General features: G+C 36.8%; 1 long non-coding RNA gene across 3 annotated transcripts in view; it reads right to left on the reverse strand.

Annotated features, from left to right (window-relative positions):
• Positions 1–12,045, reverse strand: part of LOC111175257 (uncharacterized) — a 323,793-nt gene that overhangs the window by 13,400 nt on the left and 298,348 nt on the right. For 2 of the 3 annotated variants that reach the window (XR_016388717.1, XR_016388719.1), the window contains exon 5: positions 1–12,045. This exon is cut by the window's right edge and continues 88,674 nt beyond it. The exons of the other annotated variant lie outside the window; for it this stretch is intronic. This is a non-coding gene — a long non-coding RNA (uncharacterized LOC111175257). 3 annotated transcript variants of the gene reach the window in all.

A 12,045-nucleotide genomic window follows, 5' to 3' on the forward strand; every position in this document is an offset into this window, starting at 1 on the left:
TACATATATATATCTTCACATTGATCTATACATGTGTGTGTGTGTTTGTGTGTGGGCAGGCACATGCATATGTTTAGTTCCATGAGTGAAATATACAGGTCTGTTATGTAGTTGAAAAAGAATATTATTCTGAATGGAGAGCCAGCCTAAGTCAATTGACAATTGCAAACAAATGAAAATAAATAAGTTTTCAAACTTCTAATTCCAGGAAAAGAAATGATCAAAATTGTCTTAAAGAATGATTATAATTTTCACTTTTAAAAGCATTCTGGTTAATCCTAAAAAATACTTTTGAATAAATTATTTTTCAATATAACTATTTGTCAGATCTAACAGTAAGTTTTATTTGCACTTTTATTTTCAACACTTCTTTTACACTTCCAAAATAGGAATTCAAATGGTAACCATATTTTCTGAATTAGATTCAGTAGTTTATTTCCATAAATAGTTGGTAGGAAAATAGAGGAATTGAACTTTGCCTTGTTTTAATATTCATTTTAATACGGAAAATCTGAGGAATGTATACTAAGGAAACTGTGAATATTTCATATATGAAAATAAATTGCTTTTACTGTACTAAACCTCTAGAATTTATGGTATGTTAACAGAATATATGGCATTTATATCATTAGAACGTTTCTGTTTTGGTAGTGATGTTAAATTTTATGATGTTCATTTGCCCAATTTGCTAATTCTAGGAATGTATGCACTTTAAACACTTAAGATAGGGATGCCATCTCCAATTCTGATTACAAAGTTAACCTCCATAAGAGAATTAGGCTCAGGAATCAATAACCTGAAAAACCTGAGTACCAAAAACAAGCATGTGAGAAAATGTATATAGAAAGTTAAAGACCACTCATAGAATTCTCAAGGAAACATAGAGCCCTTACATAGGTGTTCAGATGGATGCTTGGAGGCATTACTTTTCCCTGCCCCTAATTTTGCCCTTTGATTCCCTGGCATGGAATTCAAAAACACAGACCTTAAGTCCTGCGTCTATTCCTAGCTCTTCTGATAACTTGCTTTTGCACTTGTTTTATGCTTTTTGATTTTTAATTAATTTTTATTGGAGTATAGTTTCTTTACAGTGTTGTCTTAGTTTCTTCTGTACAGCAAAATGAATCAGTCATACATATATATAAATCCCCTCCCTTTTGGACTTCCTTCCCATTCAGGTCACCACAGTGCATTAAATAGAGTTATTTGTGCTATACAGTATGTTCTCATTAGTTATCTATTTTATACATAGTAAGTACATATATACAATGGAATATTACTCAGCCATAAAAAGAAAGAAAATTGGGTCATTTGTAGAGACATGGATGGACCTAGAGACTGTCATACTGAGTGAAGTAAGTCAGAAAGAGAAAAACAAATATCATATATTAATGCATATATGTGGAATCTAGAAAAAATGGTACAGATGAACCTATTTGCAAAGCAGATATAGAGACACAGATGTAGAGAACAAATGTATGGATACTAAGCCAGTGAGGGGGAACTGGGAGATTAGGATTGACACATATACACTATTGATAACTTGCTTTTGTACCTTCTAAGTCCTTGACCTGTCCGTGCTTTAGATTTGCCCCATATATTAGTCAGGAGATGGTTGAATGCAAATAACTTAAATATACCTAAAAAATACATTTATTGGAAGACTAAATAGGTACCTCATAGAACTCCAAGGAGTGAAATGCAGCAAAAACTGAGGAACTAGAACCAGGAAATAAAACTGTTGGGAATCAAGGCATTTACTTTCCACTTTTCTCTCTCTGTAGCCAAATGACTCATTTGGACTTCTTTTCTGTCTGAGTTTTCTTCTTTTTCCCTCCATCTTGGCTCCACAGTTTTATTTACCAGCACATGGCCCAGATATGACCATCCTCACTCATACATCTTTACAAATCGCATACCCACAACTAAGTGAGCAAGTATTTCCAAACTGCAATTCAAGTTCCTGGAGGAAAAAATATAATTGCCTAACTTAGATCATATTTCTCCTTTGGTCCTGCCAGTTGTAAGCAAAGAACAGGAAGAGATGGAGTCATGAGGAATAGAGTATATTCAGCCAGCACTGGGGAGAAGTGTCTCTGAGATAGTTTCTGCTAAGAAAGTAATATGGGCTGGAAAGGAATTGATCTGTGGGAGAAAAGGTTTGCATCTCTAAGACTCTTCTCTGAAACTCTTAAAGATGATGTAGGTGTAAATGGAGATCACAGATGCAACAGTGATTTGAAAGTATATTTAAGTATTTTTAAATGCTGGATGTCAGTATCAATATTTCTTCTGTGGCTTGTTTGGATTGCTCTTGTACTAAATTTAACATTTTGGATTAGTTAACATAAACTTCCTAATATAGAGAGACTACACTTTAACAACTGCTCAATTTACATTTTTTTTGCCAAAACAGTACTGGTAATGATAGACTTTTTGGTCAGTGACTTCTTGTTTTTCAGTACCATGACTTTACCCCAAAGTACATTAAATAAATAGACATAAGAAGTGATATTTCAACACTGGGTAAAGATTAACCAGTTTGCTCAACAAAAGTATCAAGTTAGTAAAGATCTTATGGGGAAAAAAAAAAAAGCTGACTCACATATCATGTTTGGATAAGCCCTAAGTATTTGCCTTGCATACGTCCACCAAGTGAGAGGGGACACAAAGTTGTATCTTTGACTCTTCAGTCTGTTGTGGTATTACATATATTTCAGAGAATGTTCATGTTAGTCTTTATTATTATCCTAACTGTGTTTTTCTATCCTAGAATTTTATTTTTAAGAGAAATTTGAGTGCAAGATAACCATGAGTGTAGTAAGCTGAATAACGGCTCCCCAAAGATGCCCACATCCTAATCCCTGGAAGCTGTGAGTTTGTTACCTTACAAGATAACAGAGGTTTTGAAGATACAATTAAGTAAATGGTGTGGATTGGGAAGAAGACACAGTCAGTTCTGATTTGGATAGTCTCAATTATTTGTCTCTTCTATAAGTGAGTGCTATTATTGTCCCAATTTACTAATGATCTCACTCAGGCTCTGAGAAGGTAAGTAATTTATTCAAGTTTATGCACTGATATGAATGAGAATTTTTTTATTTTGCCAGGCTAGGATGTACAAAACAAACAAGTTAAAACAAGAAGGAAGAAGAAAGAAAAAAAGAAGAGAAGGAGGATGAGAAAGAAACTAGACACAAAACACCCTAGCATCCGCTATGACTCTCATTTCATAAAAGAAACCATACATTTTACCAACAACTAAAAAGATCATAATCCCAGTATAAATGATGGTTCTTAACATTAATTAATTTCTCCACAGAGGATACTCGTTTTTTTCAACTGGGACCTTAAACACTTTGTGAGGAACCTCTTTTGGCACCAAATGGAAGAGGCGCTCTGACTCCCTGACTCCCGTTTACATCCTTCCCCCCAAACAAGGAGTTTGCCTGGAAGCCGGGTCTCCCTACTGCTGGCACCCAAGAAGGAAGCATTTCACCACATCTTACACAGAGGTTCCTCTTCCTTGCTAAGGTAAGAAAGAAACACTTGCTACTTTCCCTCATTACTTTTTTAAGTTCAATTCAATCTTCAGTTACATACTCTGTTTCAAGTTGAAATTATTTTTTTGATCAAAATCAAATACCTTATCCGCTATATTACTGGAATGCACCAAAGGAAAGAATCTGTCTCACACACTTATGATAAACATAACTTAGGCATTGACTTGAGAAAATTAAAAGATTCACTTTATGACCCGAACCTCATCCATGCTGAACTGGTGAGTGTGTTCCTTGGGCCCTTAGAAACACAATTTGTGGATTTGTCCTTTTTCATGTTTCAGAATTTACATAAACTCCTATATTGTTACATGACAATAGAAAAGTCTTTTGTTACTAATCATAGGGCTTAAAGGAAGAGAAATGTGTGTTACGAATCACCACACATGTTGAGAATAGATTCATAAAGTTTTATTTTGAAGACAGACAGCACTGATTGACTTAACAGAAAGTTATCATCGGCATGCTTTGCTATAAGTATTAGTTTGTAAAACATAAAGCATATTGGCCAAGATTATTACCCTCTCTGAAAACGGATCTTGAGGAACAAACATTTAGCAAGAGCTTAAGCTTATTGAATATCGATAGCAGACAATTCCTGCAGAATTCTCTCACTTCTTGAAACTTGAACACATTTACAAACTACTGTTTGTTTATCTTTAACAACAACAATAACAAAATGGTATAACCACTCTACTGTATCAGTGATACATTGTACTGGCCCCTAAGGTTCTTAGTGGAAGAATTCTCTGTAGTCAAGTCCTGACACCTATGAGGTAAGAAGTAACACCTGAGGTTATTTCTGGACCAAGTGAACACATTTATGTAAATACAACTATATGTGATATGGAAGACAAACTGTCATAGGTTAAAGAGTATTAGAAGAGTTTTAAATGGGATTCTAATATAGTGCCTCATTTAGTTCCAAAAAATACCTATCGACAATTTTTAAATGGTAATAATGAATTCATTTTTTAATTTCCACATGCCAAGTGGTATACAGAAACTCATTAAAAACTACTTGTAGAAAAAAGTATTACCAAAAACATAATTAAAGGAAATATTAAGTGTTGACTGTTATTCAGATTTAGAATGAAGGTCATAAATTGCATCTGTTACACTGGAATTTAAAACTTTAGTTTTATTCCTTGCTATTTACAAGTGTCATTATACAGGGTAACAAAAGCAATTAAGATCGAAAGATTTTCCTTAAAATAATCGTTAGATTTCTCCTTTACTTTTGGCAGACATTGACATTTATTTTGAAAAGACACTCAAAGTGCTCACAGTTTAGAGAAACAGACAAATATATCAATAGATGTAAACAAAACAATGTGGTGTACTAAAATGCACAAGAAGGGGGCAACCAATACTGCCTAGGAGAGACAGGGCAGATACTACAGAGAAAACAGAATGGTTGCACTGTTTTAAAGAATAAATAAAGATTTGCAAGGTAAAGAATGGGGAATGGGGGTGGGGAGTAGAGAGGAAGAATATTTCAGGCAGACTCTGGAAATATTTACCACAGTAACATTGCATCCCTATTAATCCCCTCTTAGATGGTTTGACTTTTCTAGTTTATATGATTCCACTCTTCTCCCTCAAGAAAAATCAGAACGAAGAAGTGGTTTGTAACTGACATGGCGATACAACCCAGAGCACTTTTTCAAGTGCAAGGGAAATATTTACTGGAGCCAAAACTCTGGGTGAAGGAAAACAGTTGGAAACATAATGATAAAGTATTATTTTGAAATGGTGTCTATATATTGTTCTTTGGGAAGAAAAGACAAGCAATAGTATCATTTGACATAATATGACTATATGCAAATATTTGAATACAGTAAGGGTATTAAGAAGAAAAATCATTACTGCAATTTTTATTGCTTAAACATAAAGTTTGAAAATCACCTTAGTAAAAAAAAATAAAATATCTACAGCAACAATTAAATGTGTACTGATGTAAAACATTATGAACTCTTATGGAAAATTCTTTCTTCTTTCAAACACATTTTATGGCAATAATCATAATTAGGCACATATGTTAATGTGAATGAAAGTAGCACCTGTTTTCCATATTGTCTCATATCACTAGAGGGTTTTAAATTTTCTAGGTCAAATGCAAATTTCAGATGAATCAATACATGAGTGCTATTTTCTCAGATGCAGTAAATTATACATTTCTATTAACTTATCACCATGTGATATTTACTTCACATGGTTGATGTAACCATTTCAATTACATAACATATTAACAATTATTCACATCTCTCATCATTATTCATGAATGTTAATCATGTAATGTCTACTTCTTGGTGAAGTAATCAGAGTTACATATCCTCTCTCTCTCAAACAAGTCCAGACATCCTCAAGGCGGCCAAAATTCCATGGACAATTTCCAGTCCATCTGTGATCTGAACTCTGTGGCATTTGCCTTTAATTGATCATTGCTCCTTTTTGAAATATTCCACTATTGGCTTCAGCAACAACACTCGATTCTGAGCTTCTCCTTACCTCTCTCATCTTTCCTTCCCAGCCTCATTTGTGGACTCTTGATCTTCTTCTGCAGGTGTCTTAAATCCTAGCATCTCTTAAGTGTCTGTCTTCAGTGCCCTTAACATCTCATGCTGCCCACTCTTCTGAGAAGATTCATCATCTCCATGATCCAACTCTTCTCTTCCTGTGAAAACTGCCTGACCCTAAGCTGGACTGATCATCCTTCTCACATCTGCTCTGTCTCCAGGGTTAATGACAGCACCAGTTTTTAGATCCCCAAGCCAGAAATCTTAGAGTCACTTTGATTCTTCATTCTCTTTTACCTACCCACCCCCAAGCTCTGGTTGGCCACCAAATCCTACATACTGTTTCTTCTTAGTTCTGGTCTTTAACATTGTTTTTCTTGATGATGACATCAGTATCTCTGCCTCTATTCCTGCCCCCTTACACCCATCCTCACTACAGCCAGAGAGAACTTCCTAAAATATAAAAGGGCACATGTCCTCTCTTGCTTGCAATCTTTATAGAATATACCTCAACATCTCCAGCTAACTTCTGTTTCTTCTTCTACCTTACCTTTAGAGGTAAGGGTGTTAGAAGGATCTGGGAGCTGATCAAGAAAAAAAGATATGACCATTAGAGGCAGTAACCCACAGCAAGCTTTATTGAGCGATGCTTGAACGGGTTTGCATGTGGGGGAAATCCCTCACAGTAAAGTCTGTCCAGAGGCTATGTGCAGGGGTCCCCTTGCAGAAGCAGAGGAAGACAAAGGAACTCCTGAGGGAGAAGGAGATCAGAGAGGGACCTTAGGTCTAGGTGATACATGCTCACAAGGTGGGAGCCTCTGGATTAGAGAGTTCCAGAGGGCAGCAGCAGCTCTGGTCTTTATGTCCTGGGGCTTATCTATTGCTAGCAACTGTGTGTGGCAAGATTTTGCAGGGTGGGCAGAACAGCCAGGCTCTAAATGGCTAAAAATCTGCTTGTAGGGCAGTTGTTTAAATAATTGGATGTGGAAAAGTGTGAATTTGGCACCAGTGGGCTTTTGAGTTAACAGGTCTCAGCCCGCAGGGAAGAAATAAACAACCGAGGGGCCAATACACAGAGGCCACCTTTGCCTCGTTTATGTAACACTTCTCAACACCTTCTAACGGAAAACCTCCTTGATCCTGCCTGCTGAAACTTGGCTTTCACCAAATTGGTAATTTATTTTTATATTTCTGTGCTGGTGCCCAAGATGCTCTTATGGGACCTACACCATTTAGCAGGGGGGAAAAGGTTGAATAACAGAGCTGGGGGCCAATACTGGAAGAAATAAACCCATTTCATGCTTTTATACCCAAAGAGTAAAATGAAAACCTTCAATAAGCCAGTAACATTAAATCTATTAATTATAGTATTAATTCACTTTCACATAAACTGCTCTACTTCTTCCTCTGCAAACTGAGACCTCTATTCTTTCAAAATTGTGTCTAATTATTCCAGTCTAACTTTGTTAATTATATTATATATTCCTATTTCTATGTCATCTAAATATTTTATAAGCATGTCTTCATTTAAGTCATTGGTAAAAATACTGAACAGGTTAGGCCCAAATCTGAATTCCCAGAACACCACTAGAGACCACCCTCTAGGTTAGCATGAAGACAAATACTTATTAGACATCTTGTACATGAGCACTAAAAGTGATGAGCTCGTGCTATATGTTAACTTATTTCATTCGCATATTAGTCATGGTAGTAGCTAGCTATTATAAACCTCCTTTAGACAGATGAAGAAATTGGAGTTCAATGTAGCAAAGTAACCTTGCTAAAATTAGAAATGGCAGTGTTGAAATCCAAACCCAGATCCGTCCAACAACAAAGTTTTGTTCTTTCTACCAAAACACACTGACCTTCAAATAGTACTTCTTTCAACCTATTTTATTCCCTTTCATCAATGAGATTTCCCTGCCAAATTCCTAGAAATTCCAGATATGCTATGCTAATGATAATTTTATAGTGCCATAGCTCAGACACAGGTGTTCTGAAATCTTAGAAGCGTGAAGCAGAGAATAAAGGGAGGGAGTAGAGAATAAACTTTCCAAGAATAGATGTTTGGGACAAGCTGAACTCAGATGCGGTTTGTATATTATTAATATGAATGGGATCTAATCGAGGGGGTCCTAGAGGTTCCATATGCAGGTCTCAACACAGGGAACAGGGAGGACCTTAGTTCCAAGCAGTCAGTAAGGTTGTGAAGGACACGAGTCCAATAACAGTGGTAATGGTATAAGGCAAGGCTCATTGGAAAGTTAGGCAGGATATCAATCCCCTGAGGAACCAACGAGGCACCTAGTCATCCACTGGACAAAAACAAAAGGAGGAAGGAGAAAATGCAATGGAACCACAGAGGTGACCAGGCTCATTTCTGGAACTCTGAATGCTGGATCCAGGCTCTACCATATGGATGGACTGACTTGGGGATTCAGCTGAGACTGAGCTTGCAGGTGAAGGGCACTCTGACTCCATGTGGGAGACACTGAAGTGAAGAAAACCAGGAAATATAAAGCTAAACTTCAGTAACTGGAACCTGGCCTGGTTTTTTTTTCTCCAAATGAGACAAATGAAAATTTATTGTTAGCATGAACATAGGAATAAAGAATTCTTAAAGCATTGCAGCATAAAATTCCCAGTTAAATCTATGCTTATGAGCATTAGGGAGATACATAATTTCCCCAGAATTTAGAGACATGTACTTTGACTAAAAGAATACAACTGATTTTAGAACTTTCAAGGCTTAGGGACAAAACTTACCATCATGTGGTTACAACACAGCAGTCATTCAATGTCAATGTTTGGAAGGGCCAAGGGAAAAATCATATCTTGGGAAATTTGCATACATACAGGTAGAAGGATTAATTCCTTCATTTATCTAGAATGTTAGGATACTGGTTAAGTACTACAGAATATGAAACAATTTGTTCCACGAAAGTACCTTCCATGTACATTTTCTTGAAAAGCATATCCAAAAACATTAATCTTTTAAGAGAGACCTTTTTTTAATGTTGGCAATTTTTTAGAAACTAATTAGATTAAAAAAATTTTTTTTTTTGTCTTAACTCCAACCATGAAGTAAGGATAATGTATTCCCTTACAAGGAGGCTGTTTCTGTCTGGCTCAATTTGTTAGAGAATTATGAGGCCAGCTGCAATCCCCTTGTGGACAGTTAGCTTTGTTCATGCTATTCCGAGACAATCTACTACAGCCTTAACCAGAGCCAAACATCATGAAGATGAACAGGTGAACAGGTGAGAGGGAAATAATTCTAGCGAGAGAACTAGTTGCTATTGTGCATTTGCCCACCTGTGAGTTTTATTGCATTGTACTCTAATGCCATCATCCCACAGAGATTTAAAAGAAAGAAAGATCACTATGGAGAACAGTATGGAGGTTCCTTAAGAAACTAAAAATAGAGCTACCATATGATTCTGCAATCTCACTCATGGACGTATATCTGGAAAAAACTATAATGCAAAAAGATACATGCACCCCGATGTTCACTGCAGCACAATTTACAATAGCCAAGACATGGAAGCAACCTAAATGTCCATTGACAGATGAATGGATAAAGAAGATGTGGTATATATATATATACAATGGACTATTACTCAGCCATAAAAAAGAATGAAATAATACCATTTGCTGCAACATGGATGGACCTAGAGATGATCATACTAAGTAAGCCAGAGAAAAACAAATATATGATATTGTTTATATGTGGAATCTAAAGAAAAAAAGACAGAAATGAACTATCTTTCAAAAGATAGAGACAAAACAGAAAGAGACTTGCAGACATAGAAAACAAATTTATGGTTACCAAAGAGGAAAGGGCAGGGGTAAGGATAAATTAGGTGGTTGGGATTAACATATATACACTACTATATATAAAATAGATAAACAACAAGATAAACAACTGTATAGCACAGGGAACTACACTCAATATTTTCGAATAACCTATAAGGGAAAAGAACCTGAAAAAGAATACATAAATCATCATGCTGTACCTGAAACTAACACAATATTGTAAATCAACTATACTTCAATAAAAAAAATGTTTAAAAAAAAGAAAGAAAGAAAGGCACTGGAGTCTCCCAGAACAGAAGGCATTTCTCATGTGATTCAATGAAGAAGAAGCAGATCCATAAATAAACCATCAGAACTTCAGAGGCAGACTTTAAATAAGTGGGAGAGGGGCATCCCATCTCTTCTAGGGCCTCCCCAAACTTGACTTTGGACTTTATGAAATCTAGACTCATGTTGAAATACCCCTGGACAATGGATGTTAAATGTAACATTTTGTGTTTTCTCAGAGTTTCAGATGAGGGCTCAATAAGAAAGAAGTTAAAAAAAACAAACAAACTACCTTTATATCATAAAGCAAAGAATTGGGTCACCTATGCAGGGAGATCTATGAAATTTTAAAGCAGATTCCTCTAGCTTCAGCCATCACCCACCTCCAGGCTAAATGAATAAAGAAGATGAATTTATTTGAGAAGTTTTAAGGAGTTTGAGTATGGTGGTAGTGAAGATTCCTTTGCAGAGACTGTCAGGGTGCAGTGCATTTTTTTTTTCATCTTCCAGGGGAGAGGAAATGGAATGCCTCAGTCTCCTCTCAAGCCATGGAACAGAACAACTTTGGATAACTTGTGTTATGTTCCCTGAAGTTTGACAGATGAGGGGGCTAAAATTAGTCTCATTCCTGAAAAGAAAGGCATTAGGTTAACCAATTGTCCTGGGATATTAGAGCAAGGAAAGATGGCAGAGATGGGAATGGCCTGTATGTTCAAGGCTGTGTGAGCTATCCTAGGGCCAGATGTGGACTCCACAGAAAGAAGCTGGGCTGAGTTTTCCTGAGTGGGACTGCTAAAGAGGAAGGCCCGGAGGCATGGGAGGAACCAGCAGAATCCAGAGGTCTTGGAGGAAGATGGCAAGCAATTAACAACAGGAAGTATCTACTATGGCAAAGGAACTGAGAGGGGGACCTCCAAAGAATCAGAAAAGACTCCGTAACAACAACAACATCAGCGACAACAAAAATCATCATTTTGAATTAGCAACATCCAGAGGGCATCAACACCAGATTCACTTCAGGTAAGACTTTCCACTTTTACGTCTCTTCCCTCTCCTGCTCTGAACCCAGAAGAGCCCCGTGCCATACAGAATGATGGTGAATGAGTAGACAAGATGAAGAAACAGAAAAGACACTGACCTTAGTAACTCCCTCCGAATACAGTCTCCTAAGCCTGAAACGTGCCTGAGCTGGGGCAGTATTAAAACTTGAACCCAAATTAGAGAGTGGGATAAAATGATTACACTGAAATGGGCCTTTTATTGTTTAACAATAACCGGAAACATCACGGCACTTGGCCAAGTCCCAGGCACAGTGAATGAGCTATTTGACAAAGCAGGTTTAGTAGAGAGTGGTGAAGACAAACAATGTTGTTGTCTTTTCGCACCTAGAATTCAACTTGTTCAATAAACTGGTGGGATTAAGGCCCCCTCTGCCCTAGGGTCAGGCGACTGACTGAGGGAGGGTCATCACTGTAGGAATTACAAGTGAGGATGAGCAGAATCTGTCTGGTAAAACATCTTCTCTAGGTGTATGCTGCTCTCTTGTTATTTCCCTTTTGTTTGCACTAAGCAGTTAATAATGTCTTATTTTCATGTTCCAGCCTGCTCTCACCTGCTAGTATCTAGTTAGTCCAGAGCTTTAAAACTCATGTCCCTTACAGTCATAATGGCATTAATTAGGATGAAATCCCCAAAGGTCCCTCACATCAGAGTAAGAATAGGAACTATAAGGTCCTACTGTCCAACCATAGATAGATTCTCCAGTGCCAAACTAGGAAGATGATATTGATGATTGTCTTAAGGAGAGAAATTTTCTTCAAAAATACTATAAAAATGTGTGAACACACACATCTTATAGCTAGTAGTCAGTTATATGAGAGTAA

Source organism: Delphinapterus leucas, chromosome 18 (genome assembly GCF_059928025.1).
Source record: "Delphinapterus leucas isolate spDelLeu-1000000601 "Yukka" chromosome 18, BTC_Dleu_Yukka2, whole genome shotgun sequence".
In the NCBI taxonomy this organism is placed as follows: domain Eukaryota; kingdom Metazoa; phylum Chordata; class Mammalia; order Artiodactyla; family Monodontidae; genus Delphinapterus; species Delphinapterus leucas.